Genomic DNA, 23,156 nt, shown 5'->3' with positions numbered 1-23,156 from the left:
TTATTCTGTTGTTGGTAGTTGATAGCTTGTTGATTGTTTGATTAATATGGTGGGTTGGACTGGTTGTGAGAAGGACCAACAATATTCACATGTCTGGTGTCAGTGACGCCATCTATTGCAATGTGCTTGTTTTTGTTCCAATTTCTAGACTTTTCATTGGAATGTGATTGATTTTGGTTGGCCTCTTTGTAAATCTTGACCACACCATCTTTAATGAGTCCTTGCTCAAGGATCATTCCTTTCTCTTTGATATCTTTATAGGTCTGCAAACAGTTTATGGTCATGTGGTGAGTCAAGCTGGGATGGGCATTATCAATAAACATTTTCACCACATGGCGCTCTGGCAAGGTGCAGGATATGCGAGTGGTAAGGGTTTGCCATCTTTGCAAGTATTCAGCAAGGCTTTCTCCACCTTTTTGCTTACTGTGGACAAGGTCAACTATTGATAGCTTTGTTTCAACAAGATGGGCATATTGGGCTACGAATGCCTAAGATAATTTAGCAAAGTTTTTAATTGTGCCATAGGGAATTCTGTAAAACCATTCAAGAGCTGGTCCAGCCAAGCTTTTGGGAAAAAGGTGCAAGAGGAAGACATCATTGTATGCCACATCTTGACAATGCATGTAAAATTCTTTGATATGTGTGACAGGGTCTCCTTTTCCTCTGAATTTGTCAAATTTGGGTACCTCAAAGTGTTCGGGAAATGGTGTCATGGTAATGGCTCTGTCAAATGGGTAAGGACACACATTCTCAAACTTGAATGTCTTTGGATCATTCCCTTCTTGGATGGCTTTCAGAGTTGTCTTCATTTGCTCCCATTCTGAATTGATAGGTGATGGCTGGGGTGCCCCCAATGTAGGAGTGCCTTGAGGTAGGTATGTGCTAGATGGGGCCACTGAATATGGATGGTTGTGAGGGATTTGCTAATAGGGATTGTACATTTTTTGGGCAGTTGCATGGTGGATGACGGGTTGTTGAGGGGGATGTGGCGCATATTGCTGCATGTGTTGCGAGGCTTGCTATTGATATGGGATTTGAGGTTGGGATTGTGGAACATAAGCTAGCTATGGGATAAATGAATGGCTTTATGGAGGTAAGGTATAAGATGGTTGTGAATCTTGGGGAAAGGATCGGGGGGCTTGTGGGGTTTGACCAAGGTATGTGGGTTGCGCCCCCATTTGGGATGGTACCTGCAAATAATTGGTGGTTGGCTAGATTGGTGGGTTACCTCCTAGAAGTGGCATTGAAAAGTAGTTGGTAATAGGAGGTAATGGATTAGTTGGTGGTGGAGGTGGTGGGAATTGAAAGCTAGGAAATGGAATTAATGGGGTTTGATAGCTTGGTGGCTGGATTTGGAAGCTTGGTAGAGTGGTGGTGGGAGCTTGGGTCACTTGAGAGCTAGGAAAAACATTGGTAGTAGCTTGTGGGGTTTGATAGCTTTGTGGAGTGAGGGTAGTAGCTTGTGGATTTGTGGCTGATGGCACTGAGCTTCCAAGACCTAATGGAAATGATGGGATTGTGCTTTGGGCTGTGGTGAACAAGCTAGGGGTGATGAAAGGTTGATTACTTGGCCCCATGGGTTGCATCCCTATTGTATATTGTTGAGGTTGGCCAAAGATGCTAGCACTAATTTGGGAGATGGGTGGATTTGGAAGGCTGGGTTGGGGAGCAGTAGTAGCAATCGTGAAGGGGGTGAACGGTGAGGTGTTTTGGGTAAAGGGAATTTGGAGCAGAGAGGTATGAACCAAGGATGGAGTGGTGGTGGTTGGGTTGGCTTGCGGCATGGAGATTTCAACTTGGGTGGATGATGGTATGTTTGGGTCTGTTGGATCATATGGATTAGCTAGAGGCTCTTCTTTTGGCATATATTGAGGATAATTTGGATCATAAGAGCCTATGGGTGGTGGCAGCTACCCAAACAATGGGTGAGATGGATCTGATAATGGAGGGGGTCTTCCAAAGTCAAAGGTTCCTACATTGTCCCTTCAAAAATTAGCCATTATTGTCTCTTTGTTCTTGTCTATAATGGCATTTACCAATACTGCATTTCTTGGTTGGTTCATGAAAGCTTCAATGTCAATAGATGATGGCATAGCTTTCTCTAGGCTGTAGGATGGCTGAGTGCTCAAGGGGGGTGAGGCTGTTCGATCCAAATGATAGGGCTCCATTGTTTCTTTCTTCTTGGCTAAGCGAGTGATGGGTGGCATGAAAAATGCTCCTAGGGATGAGATGCAACAAATGTTGGTGGATGCAAAAGGGAGGAAGGCTTTTCTATGCAAATGATTTCCTAAGTTGAGACAAAGCTATATGAAGAAACCTAAGGAGGATTGGGTTGGGGATTCTAACTTCAAAGATATGTTGCCAAAGCACAAAAGGTCTGCTTTCCTATGTGCAAGCTTGGTGGTGATTGTGTCAACTTAAGGATAGACTAATGATCCTTTAGGAAGAACACAAGTTTGACCACTTGTAGATCCCAACCTTTAGCTCAAGGTGATGAGGGATAACAAGTGGCAAAGCTAGATTACCCTAGACAAAGATTTGTCAAAAGGGATAACCTTGGTGAGATTGGTGGTTTTGAAAGTTTTTAGGAATGGAAAACTTTTTGCAAGGTGACAACAATTTTGAAAGCTTAGATGTGCAATTTTTGGATTGTTGGCTAGATGGTTTGATTCTAAATGAGATGGATGAGCTAATAATGCTTAAGGGGATAACCTAAGATGGTTGGCTTTTCTACAAAGATGACTCTAAAGTGAATCTTATCCAAGAAGATGTAGAGAAACAAGGGTGTCTAATCATAGAAATCATGCCTAGTTGGTAAGGCATAAGCAGGATTAACTCTTGGATGTTGGCTAAATTTGATGGTACGCTCTAACCAAGCCTCTTGAAGTGCTTTGTCAGTAGCTTTGTCCTCTACTTTGTGGAGTTTGGCAATTCGCGAGCTTGGTGTTATTTCTTTTCTCTTGGCTGAAAGTTCTTGGTATGCCTAAGATGGCTTGAGTTTAACTTTTTGAAACTTTTGTTTGGGTTTGGGTTGCTCTGACATGAATTCTTGAATCTGCTTGGCTTTGAGAGACCTCGATTATTTTTCTTCAACTTGTTCAACTTCTCGAATAGGCAGTGGCTACGCTAAGTGTACCCTAAGCTAGGATTGACCAAGTTTGGCAAATATTCATTCAATAAGTAAAAGACCAAGCAATAGATAGAAAAAACCAGATAGAAGTTTTGATTCCCAGAATGTGATACTTGCGCCAAGGAGTGTGTGTGTTCTACAAATTTTTTGATCAGTCACTTCAAGCACATTAACATCCTAGATGGTTGTCTACAAGGCTGACAATTGGTTTAGTTAGGGAGTCCTCGATATACCCAAGGTATGTGAGGCCCAAATTCGTAGATGAAATCAAAAAGATGTCACACAACCGAGAGGAGCGGTAACCCACTTCTCCTCTTTCACTTCTCAAGGGTATAAAGTTCCTTGAGGCTTAGCCCGAGTGACAAAATCTTGATCCCAAGAGAGGTGTCTTTCGATTCACCTCCGGTTCTTATACTCCATCGGAACGCAGGAGTTGAGGTCGTCCAAGGGGTGATGAAATCCCCAAGCAGGCCTCCTAAAAAGAAACAAGGTTTTGGATCCTAATCTTATGCACCCAAGATGGCCTTGAAAGACAATAAGGGGAGAGAAGACTTGGATGACCTTGGGCTAAAAAAAAACATGCTTGTTCTTTTACCAGCTGACTCTTATGTGTGCTAATCTAGACTTTGCAAGCACTCATGTTTAAGAGACAATGTTCAATTCCAACTTGAAGTGCCAACAAAAGTAAATCAATCGAAGAATGCAAAAAAAAAGAAGAGTTAGAGTCAACAAAAGAAAACTCACGCGCCTGGAGGCCCTCCACGTCAAGTATCGATTAATTTCCTTTAAAGCATTCAAGAGTTGGTGTGATTTTTTTTTAAGCCCAAAGCAAAGATGTGTGAGACTCAATTTGTCAAGCGCGCACCCGGAGGCCCTCCACGTCAATAGTTGTTCAATTTTAGTTCCCAAACTTGAAGTGTAATCAATTTAATCTAGAGTCTTGGTCATTTAAAATTTTTGATAAAGTTAAAGCAAATGTTCAAAGACCAAGTGAGTGAGTTAGATTGTGGAACATTTAACACCTTTTTCAAGTAGACCCATCCCCATAAATGGTGTTGAGATTGCAACCAATGGTTGAATTGATGGGTGATTAGAAAAGAGGTGAGTCCAAGGAACTACTCAAATTGATTTTTGTAAATTTGTATTTAACTTAACAAAATTTCTTAAATGTCCAAAAATCAAACTTTAGCTAAATTGCATGTGGAAAAGAGATTTGTTTTGTTCAATTTTAGAAGCTCCAAATGAAGTGTTTGATATTGCAATGGTTAATTGATCCTTGGCATTCAAGATTGGATTTGTTGTTTTAATCATGCATTCATAAAAAAAACAAACTTGATTTTAATCCATGGCACTCAAGAGCGATTTTAGAAACATGCATTCAAAGGCAAGTGATTAAACATTCAAGTTTTTTCCTTTGAGCATTCAAGATTGAGATTTTTTGTGTTGTTTTAAGAAATTTGAAGTGCTTTGTTTAAACCTTAGATCATTCAAGATTGTTTTGGACTCAAAAGTGAAAATGACTCTTTGGACTTTGGTTTTCATTCAAGATTTTGTGTTCTAGTTTGCATATTTTAAGCCCAAAAATGATATTTCTAGATTGTTTTGATGCATGAAAAACCTAAGAAACATTCAAGATTTTGCAACAAGACATTTGTTTGGAACAAATAACAAAGCTTTTAAGAAAATTTTTGGCAACCATTTAGGACTCTTAGTTTTCATGAGATTTTTAAAAGAACTTTAAAATACTTGCAAATGAGGTTCATTTTATCCTTGATTGATGCTTTGAGTTTGATTTAGATTTTAGTGTGCACTTAGTGTTGATTTTGAACCTTTTGAAATGGAAACTTGAAGTTCTTTTTAAATTCCCAAAAATGAAGTGTTCCTAACTTTGCATGAATGCATCTAAAACCTTGATGTTGCAAGGATGCAAATGATTGGATTGGTTTAGTTTCACTTGTTAAAAGATTTTTTCTTGTTTGCAAATTTTTAATTTTTTAATGGATTTAAGTATGATTTGGGGGTTCATTTTAAGCACTAAAAAGAAGTGTGTATGATTTTGCTTCCTTAAAAAAAAAAATGGCCAAGATCTCCCACAAGAAGAAGAAGAAGAAGTAGATGGAATAAGAAGAATATAGACAAGAAGAGGAAGAAGAATTCCAAGTGCTTTGTCCACCTATAAGCTTGAAAAATCTACAAATACTATGAGATAGACTATGAGTTCCTTTGTCTTCTTCATGCTCATGTGGACCTACAAAACCAATTTATACAATCCTACCAATCACAAAAACAAGAAAAATTAGCCAAAATCAGCAAATGACATACAAAACTTGACTAAAAAAACTAATGAAGATGACCCATGCGGGGTCCCACTAGACGTGCCAAAATGTATATGAGCAATGTTAGTATGCTAATAGAAACCAAATTTAAATAAAGCTTCTACAAACTAAACAAAATTCATAAACTTCAAGATAGACTAAGATGAGCTCTCAATTGAGAATATGAGCCATTAATGGACTCTCTCAATAAGAAGCTCTCTTGTTGAGTAGCTTTGTCTAAATAGATAGGATGTATGCTCAAGCTTTATGCTTCAAAAAGGGCTTCAAATGGAGTTGGAATTTGGGTGTGAGTGTATGGTTTTGATGTAAAATGGCTTCTTAAAATGGAATTATGACTTTACTTCATGGATTGTGTTATTTTGCAAAGGGGAAGGATCCAATTTATAGGCAAGAGGCTTGAGGGATTGAGGGCTAAGATGCAAGGATGGGAAAAAGCTCATGGAGGGCTCAGATTGCATGAGAAGAGAGCACATGGATTGTGCTTCCTTACAGCCAATCAGGGAGTGACACGTGTCACAGGGTGAGAGGATGGAGGAAAGGGGAAGGATGAGTCAACAAAGGAGGCTCAAGGGATAAAATCTTCATAAAGACCCTCATAATGGCTTGTAAGAGCAATAAAAGGGCTTGGAAGAGTCATTTATGGCCTAGTGGACTTCATAAAGTTTTATGGTTGAGATATTTTGAGGGAGATGAGAGAAATTTCGACTTGGGCTTGATTAGGAGGTTTTTAAGCTTGCTTAGGCTCTTGCAAATGATTAGAGGATGGATTAGGATGGTTTAGGATTAGCTTAGGGATAGGCAAGTGGATGGCATTTAATGAGGGTGGGTGAAGGAGGAGATATTTGTTAACTTTGGCTTGGGTTAGTAATTTTTAACCCATGTTTAGGGAATGTGACAAGGTTAGGAGGGGATTAGGATTAGGTTTAAAGACATCTTCTAGAAGAGTCTAGACTTTGGATGAGGATAAAGACTTTCTAAAATAGTCTAGAATTTCCTAGGATGAGGATGAAGACTTTCTAGAAGAGTCTAGAACTTCTTAGGATGAGGATAAATTAGATTTTTAGGAAATAAATAAAGTTTTATTTATTTCAAGGGTTTGGGTTGAGGAGATATTTATTATAACTTTTTTAATAAACATGAGGATTAATATTTAATCGTAATTAAATATTTTGAGTTGGGATTAGGGGTAGGAAATGATGGGATTAGCCTTTAATCAAAATTAAAGAAGGTTTAGAAGATTTTGGAAGAGGTTAGTGGTCTTAAGGAAATTGGCCAAGTTTTGGGCAAAAAATAATTTTTTAATTTATTTTGGGTTTTTTGGTCAATTTATTAATTAAATAATTAATAAATAAGGAAATAATGTTTAAATAAGATTAAAACATTTTTGGGAGGGATTCCTTAATTAAATATTTTTAATTAAGATAAAGGGATTTAATAGCATAAAAATAAATAAATTAATTAAATAATTAATTAATTAATAAATGATGATGTCATCAGGAATTTTTCAAAAAATAAAAATATTTTATTTTCTAAAGGTTTTTAGGTGTCTACAAGGAGTACCTTCACATATATCGAATGGTGGTTGAGATGATCTAACCACCCATTTTGGAAAAATCCTAAGGTTTACAAAAAAGGGCTTTGCCAATTGAACTATAGCTTTCTTATAAAAGATATGTGGAAGATTACCTTGAGACACATTGTTCTTGATCACTCAAGTTTTAACTGTAAATGTACAACTCTAAATGTCCTGACTAAATCATGACAGTTGAGTGGAAGAAATACTGTGATCCCAAGCCAGATCGATCCATTGTCCATTTTGGAAAACCCATTGAGGTATGTGAGGGGAATGAATTAGAGGAACATTTGCCAAACTAGGCCTAACATTCCCACCTCTTCCATGATGTTGTGAAATATCCTATGTTTGCAACCCTTAGCTATGCTAGTTTGAAAAAAAATTCCCACTTGTACTTTTGAAATTCCCACTTTGCTCCATCACACTAGTTTTAAGTTGAATTAAGCTTTTTTAAATACTATGTTATTCTTGATATGATTTAATAAAAAAATATTTATAAAAATCAAGACTCGTGTATGGTTAGCTAATACCACTATCACAACCATACATTAAGTTGAACAGTAACGAAATGGCTACAATAAAAAGAAGTGTGCTCTTATAGTCTCTATCATATTGGCATGGGCACATGATAGTTCAAAGTTTGAAGCATGTCACAAGTACATTGAATATTAGAATCATGGGCTATTAGTGTTTCAAATTTTCCATAGCTATAAATACAATACAAAAACATTAAAAGATCACCCTAAGCTACAACTTTATATAGCATGTATTTTACAATAGTTCATAGCTTCCAACAATGATTCCCATCAAGAAGGATCACTGATAAAAAAAAAAATTAACAAATTGAAATTACCTCAATGTGGTTATTTGCCTCCAACCTTCTACTAAAATTTTCTAACTGGTGAGTTCTCTACATTTTTTCCAAAATAAGTTGATCATGCTAGCCTAGAGGAATATTTATTTGTGAAGAATTGGACAAAATCATATTTATGTTATCATATCTTACAAATGAGATAAGATTAAATAGAAAAGTGGTTGTAAAACTTATCATAGTCTTCCTAGTTCAATCAATTTTTTTTTGAAATAAAAAGTGACCAAAACAAGGGGGTTGACCCTTACAACCAAAAATATGGCAACCAGCACACTACTAGTAGAAACAAGCAAAGAGCAACCACTACTACAAAGAACAACTAGTAACCATAAAAAAACACATGATCATTCACAAATACCAGAGTATCATCTATACTAATTCTAAAAACTATAGTAATAAATATACTATGATTGTTCAAAACATAATAACTGTTGGCATAAACAAGCCAACCCAAGTCTGAGAATAAGTTGTAAACCAACAAACAAGACAATTGCAAAAACATATAAACAAACTAGGGCTAAAAATCCCATAGAGACCTCCACATTATTTCTCATCCTTATCATTTCCTTTCCTAGCAAGAAGTACCATAGCCCAATCCTCAACAAGAAACTTATACAAGAATTTGGTGTCCTCCTATCCAGCCTCACCTCGTCCTTCTCTTGCACTAATAATTGGAGGGTAGTTGCAACAACATGGGTAACTTTCAAGGAAAATTTAGAGTAAAACCCATCCTCTAAAAATTTGACCTTTTTCTCCATCTGTGCATTCTTCTCATTATGTGCCTCCTCCTTCTCCTTGTTTCTTGTTTCCACATTCTTAGACACCTCCTTAATCTTTTTCAATGGTTGGTTCTCATCCTGCAAAGCCTAGGGGTTAGCAAAAACATTGGTTTTTTCCTTAGCTGGAGAGGAGATGGTGATAGGGGAGGTATCCACTTTATTGCTATCCTCACAAAAGGTGATAGGCTGCAAGGTAAAACTAGACAACACATGAGTAGTCTCAGTGGTTTTGATAGTGTCACAAAGCACCTAAGTGTTATCAACAGAGTTTTCACTTTTTTCTTTCTCCTCATTCACCTTTTCTCTCTTGGAGTTAGAATGTTTCTCCTCCTCCAGCTCTCTCCCATTGTTCTTAGAATTCTCCTCCTCTGCCTCCTTGACCCTAAATCTATTGGTCTTTTGTTTATACCTTTCTTGTGACTTGGCTAGTCTCCTTGATCTTCTCCTACAATTTCCTCCCTCCTCCTCCTTTAAATCCCTAAGATCCACTTCCACTAGCTTTTCAATTTTGATTTTTTTACTACCGTTCTATTCAATTACCATGTCTAGGTTTTTTCTTTTTCTTATTATCCTTACTAGGGGAAGGGTGTAGCATGTAGATTCTAGTTCCAGTGCTAGAACTTATAGGGGAATTCTATTGGTGCCATTGGTTATCAACAACAATAACCTTGGGGGGATAGAGGACAAGATGAAACTGGTAAAGTCTAAAAATTAGACCTTGGTGAATGATAGTGAAATTATTACCCTTATTTCTCTTCTCCCTAACATCACTAATCATGTCCTTAAGGGAATGCAACAGAAAGAATGAAGTAGAAATAAAGTCTCTATCAATGAAAAAGCAATTCATGTTGGCCTTGTCCATTGTTTTCATAACCTTCTTCCATTTTTTCCCCTTCAGGGACAAACCAGTGCCCATAGTGATAACCTCCTCGTTTACTTGGAATGAGATACCATTTATGGTAACTCTTCAATCATTCCACCCATTCACAAACTGAAGAGCACAATTTTCATCGTAACTCACCATTGCCTGCATATAAGGAATAAAGCCCCCTTCTTTTAGCATGAACTAGGTCACCATCCTCTCCTTAAAATCTTCTATTTTTGTTGGCTCTAATCAATTCAGATCACCACCCATTTCTTCTCCACTAATTCTTGACCCCCCAATCTTAGTAATTTGCATCTGAGCCTTCTTACCCTTAAGCTTGTTGACAATAGGGATATTGTTAATCAATAATAGCATTTTAGGGTTTAAAATAACATCTCTAGGATCTTCAATCATCCTACAAGCATGGTTCCAAGGCACTTCAAAATCCCATACCTTTTCATTATGGGATTCATGCATACTTTGCATAATAACTCTAATGTCCCTAAAATCCTTGACAATATTTGTAATGATTTTTTTCATAATCTAAAAAAGAAAGTGTTTAAAATTTTTCATTATGTTACCATAATTGCAAAACAACTCTTGCCTTGAATTGCATCTATTTATCATCAAACCCATACGAAGGTGTCTCATCATCTTTCCTTTGTACTTGTTCTTAATTTTATCAAGCTTTGCCTTCCTAGAGATGATAGTGCCAATTTTTGCAGTGATCTTTATTTGTTTAGCCAAGCTCAATTTTTGGTCACCCCCCTTTCCCTACAAATTAGGGCCTTAATTTCCTCCTTTAGGATATCCATGCTTCTCCAACACGTCATTTCTTTTAACTCAAACCCCATGGTAGCAACAACATTTTCCACCATATTATCTTCCCCATATATGTGTTGTAACTAGAATTTTTCCATCTCACTTAGGATATGTCTAATATTTGTGATAATGTTTTGGATATTCCAACCTAGTTGAGAGACTCCCTTTACCATATCAATTATTAATTTAGAATCACTTTCTATATTTATTTTCTTTATTTTCATATCATCAATCAATTGTAGACCCCAGAATAGAGCCATCACTTTAGCCATATTATTACTTCATCCACCAATTTTCCAAGAATAGACTAGTGGTGCTTTACCATTTCCATTCCTCGGTACTCCTACCACTGCCACAACACCCTCTCTTGCAACACCATCAAAGCTTAATTTAAGATGAGTTATTGTTGGTAGTTTCCATCTTGTCTATTATTTCTTTATTGCCTTAGAGTTGTCAAAGTGATTAAATTTCTAGTGGATACCCATCTTTGCACTATTTGGTATTCTTTCCTTCCTGGTTCTTCCTTCAATGTCTTACATTTGGTAATCATTATATTTTCCTTTAGTAGTTTCTCCATAGTTCTCATAACTACCTCCACAAGCCTTTCCTCTTCCCTAAAGACTCTATTTTTTCTTTTCTTCCATATGTGCCAACAAATGTGTGGTGGAACTATTCTCCATAGAAATATCAGCTTGGGGTGATAAAAGGGACAATCCCAGTTTTCAACAAATTGACTCAAATTTTCCTTTAGCACCCAACACAATCCAAATTTCTCCCACACAAGTGACCAGATCTTTAGGGTGTATGGGCATTCAAGGAATAGGTGAGAGATACTCTCCTCTTTTTCTTTACAGAGATAATATATGTTTGTGATAAAGAAACCCCTTTTTATATAGTGTCCAACAATAATATTTTACCATGTTGAATAGTCCACTAGAAGTTGATTTTGGGAAAAAGATTGCTAATCGAGACTTTACCCCGTGTTGTGGGATAAAGGTCCTTATAAAAGAGAATTTTGTAAGTAGATTTGATAGTAAAATGGCCACTAGAAACTATATCCCACACAACTTTATCCTCTTGTATTAAAAGTGGGAGCCTTTGAGCTTCCATCAACTCTTCAAGTTCTTTAAGTAGTTGAATATCTTCCAAAGGACAAATATCTATTCCTAATTTCTTCCACCTCCTTCTAGGGTCAATATAATCTGCCACTCTATGCCCCACATCTTCCTTCAATGTTTCCATTAGTCTTCTAAATTTCTTGTAAGCCAACAGTTTCCCCCCAGTCTAATTATCCTCCCAGAACCTGATGTTTTTCCCACTACCCGTAATCCATCTTACCCCTTCCCTAAGTATTCCTCTACGTTTGAAAATATATCATCCAAATCTTGGATCCTCCCAGGAGGTCATTATTAAAAAGATTATGAGTAAATAGGGAGTTAGATAGTTATTTAGCTTTCATGATCTTGCTCCGATCTATGTTGTTTTCTCCCAGCCTCCATCAAATTTTTGCAAGAAGGGCTTTATTTAGGTCCCTGAGTCTTCTCACTCCCAAACCACCCTTCTCCTCAGGCTTGCAAACATCCTCCCAGATGACAAGATTTAACTTGTTCTTTTTCCTCCATTCCTAACCAAAGAAAATTCCTCTATATTGTCTCAATTCTATCCATCATGTTTTGGTTTATTTTAAAAATGGATAGAATGTAAATTGGGATTCCCTAGAGATACATAGAGAGTAGTTGTAGTTTCCCTACATTACTAAGTATTTTCCTTTTCCATCCTTCCAACATCTTCTAGATTCTTTCAACAATGGTATTCCAGAAGTTATTTGTTACCTCCTTGGTGGTTAAAGGTAAACCAAGGTAAGTATCTAAGAGGTTAGCCAAATGACAACCTAAAATGTTCCTAATCTTCCTCTGAATAAAAGCATTAGTGTTAAAAATATAAAGCTTACTTTTATAGTAATTTATTTGGTGACTTGACCTATATTCTTTGTTTCTAAGGATATTCTTCCATGCTTCAACTTGCATTATAGAATATTCTCCAAAAGGAAAAGCATCATCTACAAATTGTTGTAACACTTCAATTTCTATCTGTGTTTGACTTTGAAATAAATTCTCTTGTTTTTGTTTGATTACTTCCCATTCTACCACATTTATGATAGCTATGAATTATGGGCAAATGAAATTAACCATAAATCAGTATAGGAAAGGGGTCAATTAAGACATCCATAAAAATGGCTTGCATACATGTAATGGAAAATCACTAGAACCTTCATACATTAGTAAAATCAAATTCTCTGTATACCTATATCATGTATGCTCTATATATCCTACACGATGAATAGTATTTGTAAATGGTTTTTTTAATACATATCTTATTTTATAATCTCGGTCATTGAAATCTATGTACAAAACTTAATAAAAAGACCTCTCAATAATTTAAATTCATGCACAAAACTGAATATAGAGCTACACCTCTCACTTCCATGAGGCAACAAAAGCCCTAAATGCCACCTATCTAAGAAATATTTCTTAATCATTTTTTTGTTGCTTGCCATAGCACTGGGAATGATTAAATTGAGGAAAAATAGAAGAATGATAAATAATAGATGACAACAATACTTAGCTCCTACAAGATTAACCTCTTTAAATGTGCCTTCTCTAGCATTGATTGTTGTGACAACTCTATGACCATCTACAGACCAAATGAGAGTGTGCCAAAATTGTTATTCATAAAATCACCTATAAAAAAAATTACATCTTTTGGCTGATGAACATTAGAAATGGAGGATATACAAAATTTATGAAAGAAATCTAATTTTCCAATAGAGGGAAGTTTAATCACTATTTGAAATTTAGCCTCCATTATATCTCCCTACCATGTAGGAACTAATAAGGAAGTGTAGTCACGTTCAACTGGGAAGTGACTCCACCAAGGAGTCACATCCCACAAATGTGGCTCATGGTGGGACATGGTATAACCCTTTGATAATGCACACAATAATCCAAAAGACCCACCAATACTTAGGGGCAAATAATCAAGCCCATTGACCAATCAATTTATAAATACGTTTTTAGCTTGTGATTGAATAATACTTAATATGAAGTTATGTACATACACATATACACACAAAATAATGATACTCTCATATACTCAAATTAATTGCTCAAATATATATTACTTGAATAGTAATATTTTCATCCTGAACAAACTAACATTTCAAAACTCCCTCTTAGTTTAGAAGGATGAACATTTGTAAATATAACATCATTAGAAATATTAGAACTAACACATAAGGAAATATTTGATCAAAAGATTTCCAATATATATATATGATATCATATGGGTATTAGCCTATTAGAATATCAATTAAATGATATTCATCAAGTACTATCATGATATCATATTAGAAAATAAGAGTATTGGTCAATCAAAACATTAATCAAATAATATCCACCAAGTACTTGGAGTAATGTCCTATCAAAATATCCAAGCAAGATATTCACCAAGTACCTACCATATATCTATACAAAAAACTTATAGGATAATAAATTATATGACATCTAACACTTATTTGATGATTTACAAGATAAAGCCTTTCATGATCTATTTCAACATTCACATAAAATATATATCATGATTTAAGTTATTGTAAGATCATCATCTTCCAATAACTTCTACAAATACAAGTGATGATCATTTGAAATTAATCACTTCCTCATGATATACACAGTAGGTAATCCCATTAAATCATGCAGCCACACACATGATGCCAAAGGTTTACATGAAGATACCATAGATACTAACATGTGGGGTTGTCACATGACATCAACCATGAACCATATTAGAGAGTAAGGTTTTCAGCTCAAATATATCTCTCATATAGAAGAATGTACTATGAGGGATTACACTTGGAATTTCTCCTTCATGAAGAATATTAACCTTTTGACTTCCTAAAAAGGTTACTTCTAATAGAGTTTAAAGAATCCCTCTATATTTGATGTCAATTTTTGAGCTCCTCGTTCATTATAAAACTTTTTCTAAATAAATATGACCAAGGTCTTCAAAATCAACTGAAACATACCTTCTCTTTTCTCCCTCTCTTTGTCCAAGGTTGCCTCTAATTGAATTGTTCCCTCTTGATATAATAATTTTACAAATAATGGGAATGAAACATTGATTATTATTACCATCAAAATATAAAATTTCCACTTCTTCCATTGTTATAGAGTTTTCAATCACTTGTGGTAACATGAAGGATGACATAAATTTGAAATACTACCCTTAATTGTATAAGCTAGATGTTCAAAATATTAAACATTGATGATTAATATTCCCAACACTTTCATAGTATGTCCTCAACATTACATTCAATGCCTCCTCCAATTCCCATAGACATTATACATAAGATGATTTTCTCAACTTATGCCTCTTCCAAGATATGTTGTCACTCTGCCTTAATTGGTTATATATGCATATTAGTAATATGCACATGTGGAAATCAGATAAAAGTAGTTCTTCATACTCTCATAAGTATTATGATGTATTTCTCTTCAATATAATCTCTTCTCACAATGCAATCACCACAACTTATTACCGTCAAATATTCTCACCACATTCCAATAGATATTTATTTCCATGTGACTTGTCGTATCAATCATGGCATGTCCTTTTCTTTTAAGAGCCCCTTTCCCCAAAAAAAGCTCCTTGGTCTTTAATGACATTGAAACTTTTTAACTTTGTGCTTAAATTTATCTTCAATGAACTATGATTGCATTTATGAAAAGAAGACAAATCTTTCTTTATTTTGTTGACATCATCCAAAACGTATCCACTTTCTGATAGTGACATAGCATGTGGTGAGCATTAAATTAGTTTATCTCATATTTATAGTCATTTTCACACACAAAATCATGGTGCAAAGTTGTTTTCTTTCTCTTGTCACAACTAATCATATCTATTCCTTTCTCTAATAGTTTCTTAAAAACTTCTAAATTGCCTCTAGAGAAAGACTCATGCAAAAGCTTTTCATGGTCCACCTTATTAAAATAAGTCTCTAGTGGTTGTTTAAAAATTGATAACTTCACCATTATTTTTATCATGTGTTTATTGATAGTCATATCTAGAGGGGCTTTCCCCACCTTTTTCTTTCAAAGTAACCATCTTTTCCCTCTTTGGATTAAAACTAGAGATATGTTGATTTTGCAATGTGATGCTTTTACTTCCCCAAATAAAAAAAATGACAATAACCCCATTCCTTTGCTTGACTGCATAGTGTAGCTGGAGGTGATCATTATTGTTTTTAATAGCTATCTTTTTCCATACATTAAGTTTTTTTGGTTGTTGGGATAGGAATAGGAAAAAAGAATATGTTTTCTATTTTCCATTTGGTATATCAATTGGAATAGAAATAGGAACACATATTCTCATTTTTCCTCTAAAATGAGCTTATGTCCATTCCAAAAAATAGTTGTCATTAGAATGGTCATTCTTATTCCCAATATGCATTCCTATTCTCAATTCTTATGCCTACAACCTAATGTGCCCTATATATCATCTTGAAGTAGAAGGCATTCTATATTACCTTTGTCAGTGATTATTCAATCAAGAATTATATATTATCTTGAATGGTGATTATTCACTACTACGATTTTATTTATTTCCTTAATAAGATCATTATCCATGGGTGTGATCATCCACATGCTTCCTCCATTCTTTAGCTTTGACACTAGAAACCTCCTCCACATGGAAAATAGGTTGCTTCATATTTTGTTTCATGTTCATAGTGGAACACAATGATACACATGGTTCCTCCTATAGCTATTGACATGGATAATGAGAGTTAATTTTATCCTTCACTTCCTCTCCTTGCACCATGCTAGTATTATAGCTCTAATACTACGTTATTATTATCAGACTTGACTAAGAGAGAACCTGATATATATCTTTATGTAAGGAAGAAAAGGAGCACAAAATCGCTTCCTACACTAATCTTTTAGAGGATGATTATGCAAATTCAACTTCCTATTGTAGAGATCTCAATAAATGCATAATAACTTAATCAAAATTACAATGAACTCATTATATAGTGATTACCATAGGAAAACTCTTATGGGAGAAAAACCCCACCCTCCAAAACCCACACAATGTATTCTCAAATCTAGAATATTATAATACACTTGCAATGCAAGTTCTTATAGGAGTGCATCACCACAACTCAAACTCAGACTCGGACCCAAAGAGACTCTTTCTAGTACCAGTCTTGCAAACTGAACTCGATGATTCAAGCACCTCCGCAAGCCCTCCTTTTATAGTGATTTGCCACTTGGAAACCAATTTTGGTTTACAAAACCATGGGCCAAAACCATGGGAAAAACACCCATGCCACATGTTACCCACTTGTAATTTGTAACTCCAAGAATACCATTTTCATCCATAATTTTGTCCTCTATTTTAGATCCCCATAAAAGTCATACAATGAGTTGTTTACACTCTAAAGATAGCCCTTCTACATTTCTCTAGAGAGTAGACACATTTTCAAAAACTTATACACCTTTTTCCAACTCATGAATATGTGGAAAACTACCACAAAAAAATTCTAGAATCTTCTAAAAAAAAATCTATAATTTTCACACTAAAATTTTCTAGAGAATTTCAAAAAAAGCTCGTAAGGTTGAGACACAATTCTCAACAGTCTCCCACTTTTCAAACACCTTGAAAAATTTAGGGGATCCACAGTACCATGGACTTAATTGCTACGAGCCGAGAGGCCCATAGATTTTGAACACCATCTAAACTTCTTTGTGCTTATGAGCTTAGTTAATGCATTAGCAACAATCATCAATGTCTCCACCTTTTCCAACTTCACCTTGCCATCCTCGACTATATCTCTCAAAAAATGATATTGTACATCAATGTGCTTGGTCCTGGCATGAAATGTCATGTTCTTCACTAGGCAAATTGTAGTCTGACTATCACTATAAATTGTCATTGCACCTTGTTTGAATTCTATATGAATATAGTCTCTTAAGCTAGATGACATCCTTGCAGGCATAAGTAATTTCCATATACTCTACCTTTGTAGTGGACAAAGTGACCACAACTTGTCACTTGCTCATCCAATTGATTGCACCACTAAATAATTTAAACACATATGCACTGGTGGATCTTCTTCTATCAACATCACCAGCTCAGTCTGAATCCACATAGCCTTGAATATCCAAAGAATTCTCATTTCTTGTTCCATGAAAACATATAGAGTGCTCTAAGGTACCCCAAAAGTATCTAAAAACTTGTTTTATTGCATCCCAATGTGCTCTTCTTAGATTAGACATACAACTGGAAAGTACTCCCATCGCTTAAGAAATGTCTGGTCTTGTACAGACTAGAGCATACATCAAACTTCCAAAAACACTCTGATATGATACTTGACTCATCTCTTCCATCTCCAATGGGGATGAAGGACACTATGAGCTAGAAATCTTCATTCCCATAGCAATAGGAACACTCAATGTTCTGGAATCCTACATATTGAATCTTCTTAGAATTACTAACATACTTACTCTGGCCTAGCCAAAGCCTTATATTTTACCTATCTCTTATAATCTTTGTTCCTAGAATGTACCTCGCTACACCAAGATCTTTCATTTCAAACTTTGCTAAGAGTTGAGACTTTAATTCTATAATCAAACCTTTTCCTTTACCAGTAAACAACATGTCATCAACATATAAGGCAATGATTAGGAAATAATCACCATCAAATTTGTGGTATATACAGTGATTAGATTTGGATCGCACAAATCCCAAACTCAATACATATCTATCAAACTTACGGTACCACATCCTAGGACTTTGTTTTAGACCATACAAGGATTTCTTTAATTTACAAACCAAATGACTTTTACCTTTCACCACAAAGTGCTCTGGCTATGTCATATAAATTTCTTCCTCTAAACTTCCATGAAGGGAAGTTATCTTCACACCCATCTACTCAACTTCTAGATCATAAGCTACTATAGTAGAAAGTAAAAATTGAATGGATGTCATTTTTGCTACAAGAGAAAAAAAATCACCATAATCAATTCCTACAACTTGGGAGTAACCTTTTGCAACTAAAAATGCTTTATACTTCTTAGTGCTTCTATTTGAACCCATCTTCCTTTCAAACACCCATTTATAACCAACAAGCTTCCATCCTTCAAGCAATAGTACAAGGTCCCATGTGTCCTTCCTCTTAAGAGCTACCATCTCTTCTTCCATGGCTATCTTCCAAGACTTTGAATCATTCATATCAAGAGTCTTATCTACAGATTTTGGTTCATTAATATTAGCATTGAAAGTAAATATACACCTCCTATCATTAGGAGAATATCCATACCTTTCTAGTGTTTTTCTCTATCTACTAGACCTTTGAACAAGATCTGGTTAAAGTTCAAGTTCATGATTAGGTTCTCCCTCTTCCTCTGATGAATAAAAACTCATAGAGCTCTCTTCAACAACTTGTCTTTCTAAGGGCCTTGATTCAATTTTCTCAGGTGTAGCAGGAAGTTGAATTACATCTTTATTTTTTTTTATCTATTATGGTTGCACTATAATAGAATAAGGCTCAGCTTCTCTAAAAATAACACTTCCAAAGTAAAATACCTTATGTGCAATAAGATCACAAAGCTTGTATCCTTTCACACCATAACTATATCCAATGAAGATACATTTGATAGCTTTGTTGTCCAATTATGTCTAACATGATTTCATTGATGTAGGAGACCTATTTATCAGGTAGAAAGTAATGGTTATAGCTTCAATCTAAAACATTTGTTCTAGTCTAGCTCCACTCAACATACTCCTAGCCTTCTCCATCAAGGTCCTGTTTATTTTTTCTACAACTCCATTCTATTGTGGAGAATATGGAGTTGTATTCTCTCTTTTAATAAAAAAATCTTTACAAAATGTGTCAAAATCATTGGAGCAATATTCACCATTATCAGTTCTCAAATGCTTTATCTTCTTTCCAGTCTACAACTCAACAATTGCTTTAAATTCTTTGAAATGACTAAAAACTTCAGCTTTACTTTTAAGAAAATAATCCTATGTTCTTATACTAAAATCATCAATGAAAGAAACATAATAAAATTATCTACCAATAGAAGGAACATCAACTAGACCAAATACATCTAAATGGATTAGATCCAAAATACATGAGGACTTATGAGAACTTGAGTAAAATTGAATGCAATTTTTTTTACCATAGATACAATGCTCACAAAAATCAAAATCAAGATTGTAGTTATTCAACCCATCAACAAGGTTTTTATTCTTTAAGACTCATAGACCTTTCTCACCTATGTGGTTGAGTCTTCAGTGCCATAACATAGTCTTCTCTACAGGTAACTTTGATTGAGTAGATAGAGAACCATTAGGTACCCAGAAACCATGACCATCTGTTGAAAGAGAAACCCTCTCCTTCTCCAACAAAGTAGTCCTCTTTATAGTCTTATTAGAAGTAATATTACACTCAACCATGCATGCATCAAGCTAGTACAATGTACCCAATCTACTTCCTCTTGCTATTACCATAGCACCTCTCACCATTTTAACACCTGCTTCAGAGAACTATACATGCACACCTGCATCTATTAGTTTACTAACAAATAAAAAATTCCTTGCTAGTCCCAAGATATGTAAGACACAATCAAATATTCTAATTTTTCCATCAAAAAATTTCACATGAATACTTCCATGACCAACAATATCAAGAACTGAGCTATCACCCAAATACACCTTACCACTATCAAACTTTTCATATTTACTAAACCAATTTCTATTAGGAATCATATTTACTAAACTAATTTCTATTAGGATTCATATGAAAAGATGCACCTAAGTCTATCAACCATGCATTTTCACCTACATGAATGGCTAAGGCTACGATGATAGCATCTCCATCTTCCTTCTCGAACTCAGAATTAGGATCTTGCTTCTTCTTCTTTTTCTTTTCTTCTTTCTAGTCCTTTTAGAAGTGTCCTAATTTTCCACAATTCCAACAAATCACCTTGGACTTACCAGAAGAGTTTGATCTCCCCTTATTCTTGGACTTAGAATGGCCATGTTGCTTCTCATTCTTGCCTCTTTCCTTTGGTATTCCTCAAACACTCAAAGCCTCTTTGGCATTCAGAGAGACCTTCATTCTCATCTCTTCAAAAAGTAGATAACTAACAATGTCCTCTATCTTCAAGATGACTGAAGTGCTCCCTATGGCCATGACAAGGCTGTCCCATGAGTTTGGCAGTGAATATAGAAATATTTGGCACCTTTCTTCTTCATCCATCCACACCCCAACTAAGGTTAGCTGAGTTGCCAACATATTAAAACTTTGAAGATGCTGAAAAATCTATCCACCTTCTTCCATTCTCAAGGAATACAACTTCTTCCTCAAGAAAATCTTGTTCACAAGTGATTTTTCTTGATAGATCTCACTTAGCTTCTTCATTGTAGGTTCTTCATGTACATTAATTAATATAGATTCTACAAGACACAATCTAATGAGACTTTTAGCTTTTCTATCTCTCACATCATACTCTGCGGCTAAATTTGGATCTATGGGCCTCAACTACTTTTCATTGACTACATCCCATAGGTCTTAATCAATCAATAGATCTTCCATCTTCAGCTTCCACATTTCAAAGTTTGTGCCACAAAACTTCTCTACATCAATCCTCACTGATGTGCTTGCCATCTTTGCAACCCTGCAACACAAAAATGAAAACCTCTACATAATCTCCCACTCAAACCTTGATTAGCTCAAAAAACCCTGTACCCAACAAATAGAGCCAAAACTATCTAGGTTCTGATACCACTTGTAAGGAAGTAAAGGTGTATGGAATCGTTTCCTACACTAATCTTTGAGAGGATGATTATGCAAATTCAATTAACTATTGTAGCGATATCAAGAAATTCATAATAACTTAATCAAAATAACAATGAACTCATAACATAGTGGTTACCATGGGGAAAACCTTTTAGGAGAAAAACCCCACCCTCCAAAACCCACACAATGTATTCTCAAATCTAGAAGATTACAATACACTTGCAATGCAAGTTCTTACAAGAGCACATCACCACAACTCAAACTTGGATTTAGACTCAAGGAGACTCCTTCTAGCACCAATCTTGCAAATTGAACTCAATGATTCAAACACCTCCCCAAGCCCTCCTTTTATAGTGATTTGCCACTTGGAAACCATTTTTGGTTTTACAAAACCATGGGCCAAAACTATGGGCAAAACAACCATGCCACATGTTACCCACTTGTAATTTGTAACTCCAAGAATACCATTTTCATCCATAATTTTGTCCTCTAGTTTAGACTCCCATAAAACTCATATAATGAGTTTTTTACATTCTAAAATAGCCCTTCTACATTGTTCTAGAGAGTAGACACATTTTTAACAACTCATACACCTTTTTTCAACTCATAAACATGTGGAAAACTACCACAAACAAATTGTAGAATTTTCCAACTAAAATTTTCTAGAATTTTGCAAGGTTAAGACACAATTCTCAACATTTTAATAAAGTTTAGTGATATTCCTATTCTCTCATGATTAATATAGTAGTATTAACTATATCAATGGCTACTAATGTAGAATTTCTAATAGATTAGAAATTGATGAGTGATGACTTTATAAGTGATCATAACCTTTGTAATAGAAGAGATTACTTAAGATGACAGAAGGGAGAGATAATGCAGTTGAACCGTTCAAACTTGTGAGGAAATATAAGTATTTGATGATCATGAAATTGATTAGAAGGAGAGTATAAACTAGTGCTTGCACCAAGATAGGGTCATGCTATTATAGTTTGAAAATAAGAGCTCATATATGTTCAAAAAATGTGTTTATAGAAACATATAGTAAAAAAGTATAGCCTACATGCATACCCAAAAATCCCCAAAAAACATAGGAGAGTAATATAGATACATCTACATTTCAAAGTTATGATGTATCTTTTTGCAATGTTATACATTATGAAAATGCTTCATGATCACATCTAAAGATGGCAATAGTTTATTATTAGAGTTGCTCCTTCTGGAAATGGTTTCTACTATTCCTTGATCTGATTTTCATATATCCTTGCAACCATTAATAGGTTTATCATCAGTAAAATTTATTTATTGATCAGCTGACACAATAAGGTCATGCATAAATTTTCAAATAGAAAGCATACACATATTATAATATGATGTAAATATTATTAGAAAACCCTAAATACTCCATGCTCCGAGATATATAAACATAAATGAATTTTTGAAAGTAGATAGATTAAATGGTTGACATTTTGAGAGTAGATAAATTGAACAGCTAACATGCAAAATTTGGAATGTACGATAGCTAACATGCATATTGGGTAGTCTACAAAGTTTTTATTATCCTTTAAGGGCAAGTCCCCATGCAGCTGCTAGGCTTATTTTGGCTAGCAGCCACTGCTCAAGATTTCTAGTAGCAATTTGTGGAGTGGGTAGTGCCATGCTTATTGATTTTTATTGTTGCTTTTTTTTTGGCAGGCATAAATAGAATGTATTAATAAAATTCTAATAATAAATATTACAAAAAAATGTATTGAGAAACAAGAGGAGAAATAAATGAGAGGGAAAATATTTTGTGGTTCTATTTGTCATTTTTCTCAATAAGTAGCCACTGCTTATTCCAACCCCCCATTTTCTTCAATGCTTATTTTTAAACTTTAAGCAGTGGTTGCTCCACAAAAGTAGGGAAAGATTCCAAA

The sequence above is a fragment of the Cupressus sempervirens genome, chromosome 1 (assembly GCF_028749045.1).
Source record: "Cupressus sempervirens isolate cs-2001-9-10 chromosome 1, ASM2874904v1, whole genome shotgun sequence".
Lineage (NCBI taxonomy): Eukaryota > Viridiplantae > Streptophyta > Pinopsida > Cupressales > Cupressaceae > Cupressus > Cupressus sempervirens.
Note: the sequence above shows the minus strand (reverse complement) of the source record.